Source organism: Meriones unguiculatus, chromosome 5, assembly GCF_030254825.1.
Source record: "Meriones unguiculatus strain TT.TT164.6M chromosome 5, Bangor_MerUng_6.1, whole genome shotgun sequence".
Taxonomy (NCBI): Eukaryota; Metazoa; Chordata; class Mammalia; order Rodentia; family Muridae; genus Meriones; species Meriones unguiculatus.
The window spans coordinates 49,007,190-49,022,391 of record NC_083353.1 but is presented as its reverse complement, the minus strand read 5'-3'; the positions used below and the strand labels follow the sequence as shown (position 1 = coordinate 49,022,391).

At 45.6% G+C, this 15,202-nt stretch overlaps 2 pseudogenes; both read left to right on the top strand.

Moving 5' to 3' along the window:
• The first annotated feature begins 1,857 nt into the window (after positions 1–1,857).
• LOC132654389 (U6 spliceosomal RNA) lies at positions 1,858–1,972 on the top strand (annotated as a pseudogene).
• An 11,344-nt stretch (positions 1,973–13,316) lies between these two features.
• On the top strand, positions 13,317–14,220 carry LOC132654046 (sperm motility kinase-like; annotated as a pseudogene).
• Positions 14,221–15,202: the final 982 nt, after the last annotated feature.

Below are 15,202 nucleotides of genomic sequence, written 5' to 3'. Positions count from 1 at the left end.
GCTAACAGTCATTGGATTCGCAGCTGCTGACATTCTTGCATCTCAGAATATGTAGAATGACATCAAGTGTAACTCCCTGTTCCACTTGCACAGGCTTTTGAGGGGCTTCTCTCTTTGTGTCACCTGCCTGCTGAGCATCCTTCAGGCCATCATCCTCAGTCCCAGAAGCACCTGTCTGGCAAAGTTCAAACCTAAATCCCCACAGCAGAGCCTGTCCCCCCTTCCTGTGCTATGGGCCTTTACATGTCCTGTGGTGCTCACTTCTCCTTCTCCTATGTTGCTGAGTTCAATGTCACCTCACATGGTTTCATATTTGTCACAGAATCTTGCATTATTTTACCTATGGGGTATAGCAGCAGACCCTTATTTTCCATACTGAGGATATTTCGAGATGTGTCTTTTCTAGGTCTCATGGCCCTCTGCAGTGGGTACATGGTGGCTCTCTTGTGCAGACACAAGAAACAGGCTCGGCGCCTTCACAGAACCAGCCTTTCTGCAAAAGTGTCCCCACTGCAAAGGGCCACCAGGACCATCCTGCTGGTCATGAACTTCTTCGTCCTGATGTACTGTTTGGACTGCATCATATCTGCCTCAAGACTGATGCAGGACAGTGACCCAGTCCACCACAGTATCCACATGATGGTCTCCAATGGCTACGCCACCGTCAGCCCCTTGCTGTTCATTGGCACTGAGAAACGAATTGCTTGCTTCTTATGATCCTTGGTGGGGAGGACAGCACATGCTTAACGAGTAATTGAAGGACGAGTTCACTTAAGGAGCCAACTGACAGATGCTCGCTGACAGATGGTGAATCCCAGGCTAGTGTTCATGCTCCTCCAGAAAACTGAACAAATGACTCCTGCTTTGTTAAACTGCTTCCATTGAAATGTGGGTTACAACACCTGTGGAAATTTGAGCCAAATGTCTTCATGCGCATTTCTGCTTGGTGTCAGCAGGGGCCACCTGTTACACATCACAGATTAGGGTGCTCTGTGCACTCATCAAGAAGCTACACTGTGTAGCACTTTTTAATAAGCCAATCACCTTAACACTTTGTATTTTACCTAATTAAATATGGATGCATTATCACAAAATCGCATATCATTCATCAACAGTTCTTTCATAGTTATGGAAAAATAATTGATTCAAAGTCTCAGATGCTTGCTTGTTTATAGTAACAGCACTTAACCACAGCCACGATGGAAATAACTCTCTGTCCGTAAGCAGATGAATGTACCAACCACGTGTGGCCTTTATATATCATGAACTATTACTCAGCTTAAACAGGAAGGAAAGCCACCTGTAGGTGTAGGTCCACCACAGAGGAACACATACTTCCCGTGACATGTCAGTCACAGAATGACAAGCTTCTGTATATCTAGGGGTGGAACTGAGAGTACTGTACTGTAATTTTTCAAGAAAGGAAAATGCAATGGTGTTTGCCAGGGGTTGAGGAATGGCACAGTGGAGAATTCTTAATTGGTGTAGAATGACCATTCAGAAAAAGAAGAAAAAACAGTAATCTTCTGAAACCCAATGAGAGGCTGGAGGGGTGGAGGGGTCTGGGCTGGGTAGGGGTGAGGTAACAGTGCTTTCTGCACAAGCATAAAGACTGAATTTGAATCTTCAACACCTATGTAAAAGCCATGCAGGGTGTGAGTTCTTATAGCCTCCAGCACTGAGGGGAGGGGAAGGGCTGAGGTGCAGAGGTGCCCTAAAGCTTTATGTGGCACACTGATCCCTTGCTCTCTCCCCCAGCCTGCATAAACATCACAGACTGCCGTCTGGGTAGTGATTGTCCTTTACTCCCCGTTTCTTGGCAGGAAATATGATCTTTTCCACAAAGTAAAACTTCTTGTGCTTGCTTCAGCAGCACATATACTAAAATTGGAACACTGGAACGATACAGAGAAGATTAGCATGGCCCCTGCGCAAGGATGACATGCAAATTCGTGAAGTGTTCCATATTTAAAAAAAAAAAAAAAACTTCTCCCCATAGTGATATAGTTTCCAATCTCCCTGTCCCACCTGCCCCAATAAACCATCCTACCACACACCATCACACTAAAATTGACCAAGGAGGACACCATCATACCAGACACCATCATATGAGACACCATCACAACAAAAGAGATCAAGGAGGATACCATGACTGAAGAGACCAAGGAGGAAGTGAACGAGGGAAACACCATCATACCAGACACCAACATAGGAGATACCATCACAACAAAAGAGATCAAGGAGGATACCATCATAACTGAAGAGACCAAGGAGGAAGAGAACGAGGGCGACAACATCAGGCCTGGCCAGCCTCAGGACGCTGGCACAGCTCTCCCTCAAAAAGAGACCGAGGACAACATCACACCTGGCCCGCCTCAGGACACTGGCACAGCTTCCCCCCACAACCAGCGTCAACGCTGGAAGCAGGTGAAGAAGACAATCATGAACGGCCTCAGACATCTGTGCTGCTGCTGCCTGCCACCTGCTAAGACAAAGGCCGCCTCATATAAGAACATGACTCCAATGAAAAGGGACCTTGGAGCCACCCTCAGCACCAGGTGAGTGCATTACTTCACTTCATTTTATTCACTTTTCCTTCTGTCATTTGTAACTAATCTCTCCCTAGTGCTATAGTTTCCAGTCTGCCTGTTCTACCTGCCCCAAGATGGGTTCCCATGTTGAGAACTGAGGCCTACAAGCAGCCTGATGGGAATTCTTTAGAAAGAGCCTCCTGCCATCCTTTTGCAAGTGCCCCGCACCCACAAACATGCCAATCCCATCACAGGTTACATTGCTTGAGTCCTCAGACCCAACTCAGAACAAAGCCTGGAAAACTCAGTCTTGGAGTGACTGCAGTGGTAGCTGTGCCCTCTCTTGACACCAATTCTGCCCTAGTTACTCACCTCTTGCATATCTATTCTTGTTCCTTCAAGGCGACCATTCACATTGGATCCCACACTCACCACCACATGCCACACTGTGGAGATGTGATAGGTGTCCTGACAAGTCTAACTAGAGACTCTTGGAGGAGCAACCCACTGTGTCCCTGTGTCATGGCAGCCTCAAGCCCCTACCTCATGTATGTACCAGCTGGACAGATCTTAAGGCTGCTTCCATTTCTTCAAGTCTCTGCCCTTTGCATATTCTTGCACAGTTAATCAGCCTTGCACAGCCTTTGGGGAGAGTTCTGGGAAGCCTTATCTTTCCATCCTAGTATCACAGTGGTAAGACTTCATCTCTTGTGTTCTTTCTCCCTAGACTGTATAGTATAAATGATTTATAAAATCTTTATACTATAGTATAAAATGATCTTTATATAACTTATATTATTATAAAGATTTATAAATCATTTACACTATAGTATAAAGATCATTTAAATGACCTCTATATAATTTATAATATAAAGATTTATAAATCATTTATACTATAGTATACAATAAATGATAGTATAGGATAAATTATAGTATAGTATAAGTGATTTATAAATCATTTATACTTTAGTATACTATAAAGGATAGTAAAGTATAAATGGTAGTATAGTATAAATGATGCTATATATAGTATAAATGATAGTATAGTATAAATGATACTATATATACTATAAAGGATAGTATAGTATAAATGATACTATATATAGTATACATGGTATAATTTATACTATACTATCCTTTATATTATACGATCATTTAAATGATAGTATAGTACAAATGATACTATATATAGTATAAATGATATAATTTATACATATACTATAAAGTATAATATAAGTAAAGTATAAATGGTAGTATAGTATAAATGATACTAAATATAGTATAAATGATATCATTTATACTATACTATCATTTAGAGTATACTATAGTATAAATGATTTATAAATCTTTATAGTATAACTTATATAGGGATCATTTAAATGATCTTTATACTATAGTATAAATGAGTTATAAATCTTTATAATAGTATGTTATATAAAGATCATTTTATACTATAGTATAAAGATTTTATAAAGCATTTAAAGTATAAAGTTTTATAAATCATTTATAGCATAAAGATTTTATAAATCATTTATAGTATAAAGTTTTATAAATCATTTATAGTATAAAGATTTATAGTATAATAGGCAAAGAATTGCTTCATCTTACTAGATATATATGTAGGTTCATTATCAGTCTTAATTTGTGAAGGTATCCCCAAAATTTCCATTATTTCCAATAACTTTGTAATTACACTTAAAGCAGTTGCCCTTTGAAACCCTGGGTATACACCTATGGTACGGTGTACATACCTTTGTTTTCCAAATTCTGCAGAATGAAACATATCCATCTGCCATATTTCACTTTTTTCGTATCCCTAGGCTTACTTCCAGCATGCAGTCGAGTGTGGTTATACAGAGGACATGTGGGACATTTTTTATTATTTCTTTGCTTGCTGCTCAATTTATAGAAAAAAAAAATTATCTTTTACTTTTAACATCGTGTCTTTCATAAAATGTTGAGGTGTTGTAATTGATCAGTTTCCTCATTTGCTTGTACCAATGGACCTGGAAAGCCTGTATGAGACCGAATCTGCGTGATATATAACGGAGGGTTTCTACTTTTGTTAAGCCTTTTGCAGTTGCATGAATAATAAAGTTAATTCTAAACCATCAGGAATAAAGTCAGCAGTTTCTATATGACAAACAACTCATTCTACATATTGAGAGCCAGCAATTATATTAAGATTCAGGGAAATCTACTAATACCATAAGGATTACATACAATTTTGATTTTTGAATCGATTTTTGAACTGAACTATATGGTCTTTTGATCACCTGGCTTTTATGTGTGTGTGGGTGTGTGTGTGTGTGTGTGTGTGTGTGTGTGTGTGTGTGTCTGTGTTGTAAATCTTTAATCTCTCACTTGGGAGACAGAGAAAGGTGGCTGTCTGAGTGAGATCAGCCTGGTATACAGAGTAAACGACAGGACAGCCAGGGCTACACAGAGAAAGCCTGTCTTGAAAAACAAGAAAACAAAAAACGGTGACCATCAAAAAGCCGCAGTTTTCCATCTGTAAAATGGGGACACAGTCATTGTAGGATTCTTAGCAAGAATGCAATCCTTAAGGCTCCAATATCAACCATGGTGGTCAGCACACTGGAGGGTTGCAAAGCCATTGCAAAGGCTTTGGGATCCATTTTCTCTCATCAGGAAAACCAAAGGAGTTCAATAGTCTTAGCCTATTGCTTCACAGCCACCACCCTCTGCCTTCAGGTGAACCAGTTTAATCCTGGGAGGTTTTCCCAACTAGTCTTGGGGCTGTGTTCACAAATTCCACACCCAACAGTGTTCAGTTGGACTTAGCAGAGCATCCGGGTTTTCCTGCCCCTACCCTGAACCCCACAAACCCCAGAGCAAAATGACACTGGCAGTAGCTGAGCATGCGTTTTCCTCCCTGATTCCACTGAGACTGTGTTATTAGGATTTCACTGCTTATTCTAAAGAACAAGTTAATTTTCCATTTTTGCATCAAATATGGAAAGGAATTACCCACTCACTGAGCTTCGCATATTTGAACATAAACTGGGCTCTTACAGGAGGAAGAGGGTCACTGGCACCAAGGAAAAACTGGACAGAACTGACTGGCTGGCTCAGGTCCCTACTCCTTTAGCTACCTGCCTGTCCTGCTACCATGCCTTCCCTGTCCTTATGGGCAGAAACTGGGCAAATCAGTATGGTTGGTGCCCAAGCATGGCTAGGTCATTCCTTGCTCTGACATCATAAAGAGTCCTTGTGAGGAATGGTGGAACCTGGCCACATAGAGAACTCACTGGGACTGGGTTTGGTCCCATCAAGTGTGGCAGCCATTGGTTGCTAGACTGAATGGTTTGAGAGTTGGTGAATCACAGCATTGGCCAGCTCCCCTAGGACAACCAGACCTGTTGACCCTCAGCAGATTGAGTTTCCCTCTAACACTGTCAGTTTTGTGGCAATCGCCTCTATTTATTCATTCATTGGTTTCAGGCATAATTATGCTTACCGTTATATTCTTCATCTATCTCATGTTCACTTTGATTGTGTCTCGCTATCACAGTATTTATATCAACTACACAACACGAGTGATCGATCGCCCAGTGACACTTCCGTACATGTACATGGAGAACTTTGAATACATTCCCCTGATGACACTGCCTACTGCCCACCACTTCCAAGCCCCTCACTCTTTCCCTTTGCTGTTCAGCACCTTGCTTCCCAAGTACAAGTACAGGCCAAATGCCGTGGACTCCTGTCCAGAGGACTGATGGACACACGGGATGGTCTCTTAAGGAAGGACACCAATGTGTCTCTGGGCTCTAGCACAAAGTCTCCTCCTAGCTGGTTATCTCAGGATCTTCCTGGCAGGTCAAGAGGCATGAGTCCAACAAAGGGGCTAGAGACAAGCGTCAGCTCAGATCTTGTGATGCTGATTGTGGAACAGGGCAGCTGAAAAGGAATTCAGGGATAGAATAAGTGTAAGTCTAAAAGGAGCTTGTTCTTTGAGGAAGGATGGGACTTTCCTTGGTGAGACTTGCCATGCCCTGTCCCTCCAGCCTACTTCTGTCCTTCTCTCTGCCTGCAGCTGTACATTCATGGGTTATCTTCTGTTTTAAGGAGGGTGATTATGGCACTGAGCTAGGGTGTTATCAGGCACCGGAGGGGAGGGCAATAATGATTTTGAAGCAAAGAGTCGAGCCTGTGCTCTTGAGTTCTGCTGGTCCTACAGGTCAAAGAACATATTCAGGAACAAAAACCGCCTAGTGCTGGAATTATCTGCCCAGCACTGCACAGACCCCAAGCCCCAAAATAAGCACCTGTCTTTTTGGAGAAGCAGGGGACTTTTTATTGTCAAGGGCAGTCTACCCAAATTTCCAAGTCTAGGCTTGGATAAAACTCCTTCCTCCAACCTTAATCTATTCATGTTTGGGGAAAGGCAGTGGGTAACAGAACCTTCATGGTCCAGCAACAAAGCCCTTCAGGTTCCTTTCTGTTTTGCCAAGGTATTGGTGATGAGAGGAGGGTCTATGGTCTGTGACTTCCAAAAATCTGATATCTGATAACAGAACTGGCAAGTTGTGCTTTGGTGCCCTTTGCTGAACGGTACCTGTGTCTCCCTTTCATTGTGTGATGGTTTAGTTGACTAGACTTGCTATCCAGTGCTCAAGTGAGTGATGCACGTTCTCTGAAGAATGAACACCCTTGTTGACCTCCTGTAAACTTCTACCCAGTTTCTCTGGCGTATGTCCCACAGCTTGGGTGGGTGCTGTGAGGTCCACTTAATGTGAAAAACTGATGACTTTTGGTGGGAGGTGACGGCAGCCTAGCTTCAGGAGCATGGAAATGGCTGATCAGCCCTCCACCCTCAAGCGTTGTTGTCACAAGCACTTGTGGCTAGGCCCTGTGTGTAACAGCAACCTTGAACTTTTGAAGCAGTTGGGAACCTAGGTCATGCAGAAAACAAAAGCAGTCCTTCCTCATCTTCTCTTTGCTATTGCTTTTGTATTTGGTGAGGCAGGGTCTCCTGTAGCACAGGCTGGCCTCAGCATCCCTGTGTGGCCAAAGAGGACTTGAGATGATCCTCCTGCCTCCACTTTTCTAGCTTTTCCAACTGCCAAGTGTTTATCCTTTATGAGACTTTCCTGACTTTCACCCCAACCTCTTGTCTAAGGTCCATCAGCTGACCCTTGAAGTACTCTCAGTCAGGGCACAGCTAGTTGTGTCATGTCTAGATGTAGAGTGTGTGTGTGTGTGTGTGTGTGTGTGTGTGTGTCCTCCTTAAGGTTTGGGTGCCAAAAGTCCCACAAAGAATCAAGTGTTTGAACATTGTTCCAAGCAGGTGGCACCACGTGGGGCAAACTGTGGACCTTGGAAAGTGGGCTTAGCAGGAAGAGGTGGGCCTCTGGGCATCACTGTGGACAGACACTGGAGTGTAACCAGCTTTCTCAGGCCCCTACTGCCCCACTGCCCTAGACCAGCTTTCCCGTCCCTGAGGACAGAATGTGAGGGAACTGGTCCATTCTTTGCTCTGACATCACAAGGAGCCATTGTGACACCTATCCACTGAAGGCTCTGGCTGAGCCTGCTTCTTGTCTTACAGAACAGAAGCTCTTGGTTGGAGAGCAACTGGACTTCTGTGCCCGTGACAGACTATACTCGCAATTTAGAAGCTGTTTTGACCACCATATAGTAAGTGCCTTCTGTTCTCTAACCTACAATATTTTATTATGTTTGTTTAATAAACATAAACTCTCCTTCTATTCCCTCCCTCACACACTCACACCATTCTCCACTCCTCTTGTCTTACAGAGCAGAAGTTCTTGTTAGAGAGTAACTGGACTTCTGCATCAGTGACAAGACATTCCTGGATTTTTGAAGATTTCAGACTACCGTAGAGTAAGTTTCATAAACATAAACTGTCCTCCTATTCCCTCCCTCACATGCCCTCACACCATTCCCCACTCCCATTCTCCTCAGATAAAGGGAGGTCCCCCATGGGCACCAGCTCACCCTGGCACATCAAGTTGCCCAAAGGACTGCATGCATCCTCTCCCACTGACACCAGACAAGGCAGAGCAGCTAGGGCAAAGGAATCCAAAGGCAGGCAACAGAGTAAGAGACAGCCCTTGTTAGGGCACCAACATGAAGGACAATCTGCACCTCTGCTACATATGTGTAGGGAGCCAAGGTCCAGCCCAGACATCCCCCTTTGGTTGGTGATTCAGTCTCTGTGAGCCCCCATGGACCTGGTTTAGTTGACTCTGTGGGTCTTCTCGTGGTATCCTTGACCCCTCCAGCTCCCTCACTCCTTCCTCCCACTCTACCACAAGATTCCCCAAACTCCATCTAGTGTTTGGCTGTGGGTCTATGCATTTGTTTCCATTCACTGCTGGATGAAGCCTCTCAGAAGACAGTTATGCTAGGCTCCCATCTGCAAGCAGAGCACAGTATTATTAGTAGAGTCAACGGTTGCCTCTCTTTCCCCTAGGGTCGGTCTCAAGTTGGGTCAGTCATTGGTTGCCAGTTCCCTCCATCTCGGCTCCCTGTTTAATCCTGCACTTCCTGTAGGCGGGGCACACTTTGGGTTGAAGGCTTTGTGGGTGGGTGAGTTCCCTCCACTGGCCCCCTTGACTGGAAGTCCTGCATGGCTGCAGGAGGGGGCCACATCAGGCTCCATATCCCCTGCTGATAGGAGTCTCAGGTAGGGTCACCCCATAGACTCCTGAGAGCCACCCTCTCAGTTAATTCTTGGTGTACTCATTTTGACAACAGTGATTAGCCACCACAGCATCCTAACCTCAGCCCGAGGCCACTCTCCATTTTTCGTTCACCTGAGTCGAATGAGAAAGGAACTGATGTCCTTGATGAGTGTGTATGTGCTGAGCTTTGTATGCAGAGAGCCGCTAGAGAGCCAGGGAGCAGGGGAAAAGGGAAGCATGCTACCTGTGCCCTAAAGGATGGGCATGAGTGTCCACAGCGCACCTGAGGACAACCCTCTGGAGCCTGCTGCTTTAGATGGAAAATGTACCACAAACAGTCACGTGTTTGAACACTGGGCCCTGGCATGTGGCACTGTGTGGGGAAGTGGGGTCTTACAGGAGGAAGAGGGTCACTGGCACCAAGGAAAAACTGGACAGAACTGGCTGGCTGGCTCAGGTCCCTACTCCTTCGGCTACCTGCCTTTCCTACTACCATGCCTTCCCTGTCCTTGCAGGCAGAAACTGGAGGAATCGGTGTGGTTGGTGCCCAGGCATGGCTAGGCCGTTCCTTGCTCTGACATCACAAAGAGTCCTTGTGAGGAATGGTGGAACCTGGCCACATAGAGAACTCACTGGGACTGGGTTTGGTCCCATCAAGTGTGGCAGCCATTGGTTGCTAGACTGAATGGTTTGAGAGTTGGTGAATCACAGCATTGGCCAGCTCCCCTAGGACAACCAGACCTGTTGACCCTCAGCAGATTGAGTTTCCCTCTAACACTGTCAGTTTTGTGGCAATCGCCTGTATTTATTCATTCATTGGTTTCAGGCATGATTATGCTTACCGTTATATTCTTCATCTATCTCATGTTCACTTTGATTGTGTCTCGCTATCACAGTATTTATATCAACTACACAACACGAGTGATCAATCACCCAGTGACACTTCCATACGTGTACATGGAGAACTTTGAATACATTCCCCTGATGACACTGCCAACTGCCCACCCCTTCCAAGCCCCTCACTCTTTCCCTTTGCTGTTCAACACCTTGCTTCCCAAGTACAAGTACGGGCCAAGTGCCGTGGACTCCTGTCCAGAGGACTGATGAACACACAGGATGGTCTCTTAAGGAAGGACACCAATGTGTCTCTGGGCTCTAGCACAAAGTCTCCTCCTAGCTGATTATCTCAGGATCTTCCTGGCAGGTCAAGAGGCATGAGTCCAACAGAGGAGCTAGAGACAAGCATCAGCTCAGATCTTGTGATGGTGATTGTGGAACAGGGCAGCTGAAAAGGAATTCAGGGATAGAATAAGTGTAAGTCTAAAAGGAGCTTGTTCTTTGAGGAAGGATGGGACTTTCCTTGGTGAGACTTGCCATGCCCTGTCCCTCCAGCCTACTTCTGTCCTTCTCTCTGCCTGCAGCTGTATGTTCATGGGTTATCTTCTGTCTTAAGGAGGGCGATTATGGCACCGAGCTAAGGTGTTATCAGGCACCGGAGGGGAGGGCAATAATGATTTTGAAGCAAAGGGTTGAGCCTGTGCTCTTGAGTTCTGCTGGTCCTACAGGTCAAAGAACATATTCAGGAACAAAAACCGCCTAGTGCTGGAATTATTTGCCCAGCACTGCACAGACCCCAAGCCCCAAAATAAGCACCTGTCTTTTTGGAGAAGCAGGGGACTTTTTATTGTCAAGGGCAATCTACCCAAATTTCCAAGTCTAGGCTTGGATAAAACTCCTTCCTCCAACCTTAATCTGTTCATGTTTAGGGAAAGGCAGTGGGTAACAGAACCTTCATGGTCCAGCAACAAAGCCCTTCAGGTTCCTTTCTGTTTTGCCAAGGTATTGGTGATGAGAGGAGGGTCTATGGTCTGTGACTTCCAAAAATCTGATATCTGATTACAGAACTGGCAAGTTGTGCTTTGGTGCCCTTTGCTGAACAGTACCTGTATCTCCCTTTCATTGTGTGATGGTTTAGTTAACTAGACTTGCTATCCAGTGCTCAAGTGAGTGATGCACGTTCTCTGAAGAGTGAACATCCTTGTTGACCTCCTGTAAACTTCCACCCAGTTTCTCTGAAGTATGTCCCGCAGCTTGGGTGGGTGCTGTGAGGTCCACTTAATGTGAAAAACTGATGACTTTTGGTGGGAGATGACAGCAGCCTAGCTTCAGGAGCATGGAAATGGCTGATCAGCCCTCCACCCTCAAGCATTGTTGTCACAAGCACTTGTGGCTAGGCCCCGCGTGTAACAGCAACCTTGAACTTTTGAAGCAGTTGGGAACCTAGGTCATGCAGAAAACAAAAGCAGTCCTTCCTCATCTTCTCTTTGCTATTGCTTTTGTATTTGGTGAGGCAGGGTCTCCTGTAGCACAGGCTGGCCTCAGCATCCCTGTGTGGCCCAAGAGAACTTGAACTGATCCTCCTGCCTCCACTTTTCTAGCTTTTCCAACTGCCAAGTGTTTATCCTTTATGAGACTTTCCTGACTTTCACCCCAACCTCTTGTCTAAGGTCCATCAGCTGACCCTTGAAGTACTCTCAGTCAGGGCACAGCTAGTTGTGTCATGTCTAGATGTAGAGTGTGTGTGTGTGTGTGTGTGTGTGTGTGTGTGTGTGTGTGTCCTCCTTAAGGTTTGGGTGCCAAAAGTCCCACAAAGAATCAAGTGTTTGAACATTGTTCCAAGCAGGTGGCACCACGTGGGGCAAACTGTGGACCTTGGACAGTGGGCCTAGCAGGAAGAGGTGGGCCTCTGGGCATCACTGTGGACAGACACTGGAGTGTAACAAGCTTCCTCAGGCTCCTACTGCCCCACTGCCCTAGACCAGCTTTCCCGTCCCTAAGGACAGAATGTGAGGGAACCATGGGGATGTGCCTAGTGACCACTTGTCCAATCCTTGCTCTGACACCACAAGGAGCCATTGTGACACCTATCCACTGAAGGCTCTGGCTGAGCCTGCTTCTTGTCTTACAGAGCAGAAGCTCTTGGTTTTAGAGCAACTGGACTTCTGTGCCCGTGACAGACTATACTCGCAGTTTAGAAGCTGTTTTGACCACCATATAGTAAGTGCCTTCTGTTCTCTAACCTACAATATTTTATTATGTTTGTTTAATAAACATAAACTCTCCTTCTATTCACTCCCTCACACCCTCACACCATTCTCCACTCCTCTTGTCTTACAGAGCAGAATAGAGAGTAACTGGATTTCTGCACCGTGACAAGACATTCCTGGATTTTTGAAGATTTTGAACCATCATAGTAAGTTCATTCTGTTTTCTATCTGAGAACATTTTATTATGTTTATTTTATACACAGAAAGTCTTCTCCAATTCATGTAAGGGACCCTCTTTGTTTTGAAGTAAAGATTTTTGCGGATGGGGTAATCTGGCGAGCTGGCCCATCATTTCAAGAGCATGTATTCTTGGAACTAGGTTTGATGTACAGCTCTTCTGTGGGAGATCATAACTGCCTATAGCATTATATAGATAGACATTATCACCATGTAATTGATGTGTAGTAGCAGAGAGTGCACTTGCGTGTGGGCATGTGAACATGTGTATGGATGCCCTCAGAGGCCCGTGGTGTAGGATCTCCTAGAGCTGGGTTTGGAGTAATTGTGAGCCACATGACCTGGATCCTAAGAACCAAATTTCGGTAGGTCCTTTGCAGAGCTAGTTGTACCTGGACTCAGGGGCTGGCTGCCCCGCACGGACACTGCTGGGCTTGGGAGGTGTCTGTTGTTCTATATACTTCTCTCGCATCTAATTTTATTCGTGCCTGCTCTCTTCCAGTACAGGTGAGCTCAGGGTTAGGGGATGACCGTCCTTTCTTATCAGTGGCTCTCAGTTTCTAGAATCCTTTGGTTGGTTCTTCCAGTTTGCAGTTGATTCCTGTCAAACCAATCTGTCATATTTTGCTCTACACTGCTTTGGAACATACTTCATTCTTGTCTATCTAAGCATTTAAGTACCCAGTTAGGTGGTCTGAAATGTGTCTGACCTCTTCCTTCCTTCCTTTCCTAGTCTTTTGGATGTAGGAATTCATAGCTCTAAATACTCTCCTAGGCCTGATTTTAAGTCTGTCAACTTTCTCATTGAACTTTTTGGCTCTAGCCATATGAAGGAGGAGGGCCTGACTCTGAAGCAGGACATGGAGGCCTGCTCCTCTGTGGAGGACCCCTTCAACACCGACTATAGAATGATGAGGACTCTGGGACACGGACATTTTTCTGAAGTGAAACTCGCCTTCCATGTTCCCACTGTGACCTGTGTGGCTGTAAAACTCCTTAGAAATAAGAAGAAGTACAACTCGATTTTTAACAGTGAAATAAGCGTTATGAAATCCATGAACCACCCCAATATTATCAAACTTTTTCACGTGATCGAGACGGAAGAGATCACCTACCTGGTGATGGAGCATGCCTCAGAGGGAGAGCTGCTGCGGAGGATCCTGGAACGGGGGTCTCTACCGGAGTGCGAGGCTGAAAGGATATTTACTCAGGTGGTGCATGCAGTGAATTACTGTCATAACAATCAAGTTGTCCATAGAGATATAAAAGCCACCAACATCCTTATGGACTGCAGGGGGAATGCCAAGCTGATTGATTTTAGCCTCGCTGTGAAAGTAACTCCTGGGCAGAAGCTGCGGGGTTTCTGTGGCACTCTGCCCTATTGTGCCCCAGAACTCTTTGCACCCGGGGAATACGATGCTTACCCCATCGACATGTGGTGTTTAGGGATTCTCCTCTTTCTCATGGTGGCTGGGCACTTCCCTTTCCAAGCCAAATCTGTGGCAGGCATGAGGAACGAGGTCACCTCAGGCAACTTCACCATTCCTAAGCATGTTTCTATCGACATTTTCAATGTCATCTTGGAATTACTGATAATCAATCCCGGAAGAAGGCCCACCATCAAGGACATCATGAGGCGCCCCATGATCAGGGCCAGTGAGGCACGTTCACCACCTACTTCCACCCCTAGCCTCCCAGGCACCCCGAGCCCTAGCATTGTCGGGACCATGAGAGTCATGGGCTATAAGCCTGAAGTAATCATTGAATCCCTGAGAGACCAAAAATATGATGAGGTGATGGCAACTTATCTTATATTGCAAAACCAGTCACCTGCGGGAGACTATGGCCACAACCAGGTGAATCCTGTGAAACCCAGGCAGCCAGGCACTGTCCTCCGCCTGACAGAGCCTTACACTTATCCTGGATCCCTAAGGAGAGCTGAACCTGTTCCCTATACCTTTACCTTGCCATCTAAGGGCCAGGAAAAAGAGGAGGAGCATTATTCCAGGAAACTTGCCAGATGCCATAGCATGCCTGCCACCCTATGCTGCCATCCAGACACACACCCTCTCCACCTGGGCTGTCCTATTGCTAAGTCCATCAAGGGCAGCATCCTGGAAATGAATATTTATTTTTCACAGGTTGGATCACGTGACAGCCACACTGATAGTGACCATATATCTCTGGGTCTATACACCAACTCTTCTAGAACATCCCAGAATGAGGGTACAAGTGACTTAGAGAGCCACATGTCCTATAGTCACCAATCTGAATCCTGGAGTTTCCTGGAGGAAGAGGACAGCTCAAGCTCCTCCTCTGAGGATTTATCGGAGATGACAACAGTCATAGAGATAGAGTCTACTATAGTCGCAGAGGAAAAGACTCTAACACAGGAAGACATCGATGCTCAGGAAGCAATCATTGCCCTGAGAGTAAACATCATCAAGGAAGACACCATGCCTGAAGTGAGGGAGGAGGAAGAGACCGAGGAGGGAGAGACCCAGGAGAACAACATCACAGCTGGCCAGCCTCAGGACGCTGGCATAGCTTCCCCACAGGAAGAGACCAAGGACGACAACATCACACCTGGCCAGCCTCAGGACGCTGGCACAGGTCTCCATCAGGAAGAGACCAAGGATGAAACCACACCTGGCCAGCCTCAGGACGCTGGCACAGCTCTCCCTCAGCAAGAGACCGAGGACAATACCATACC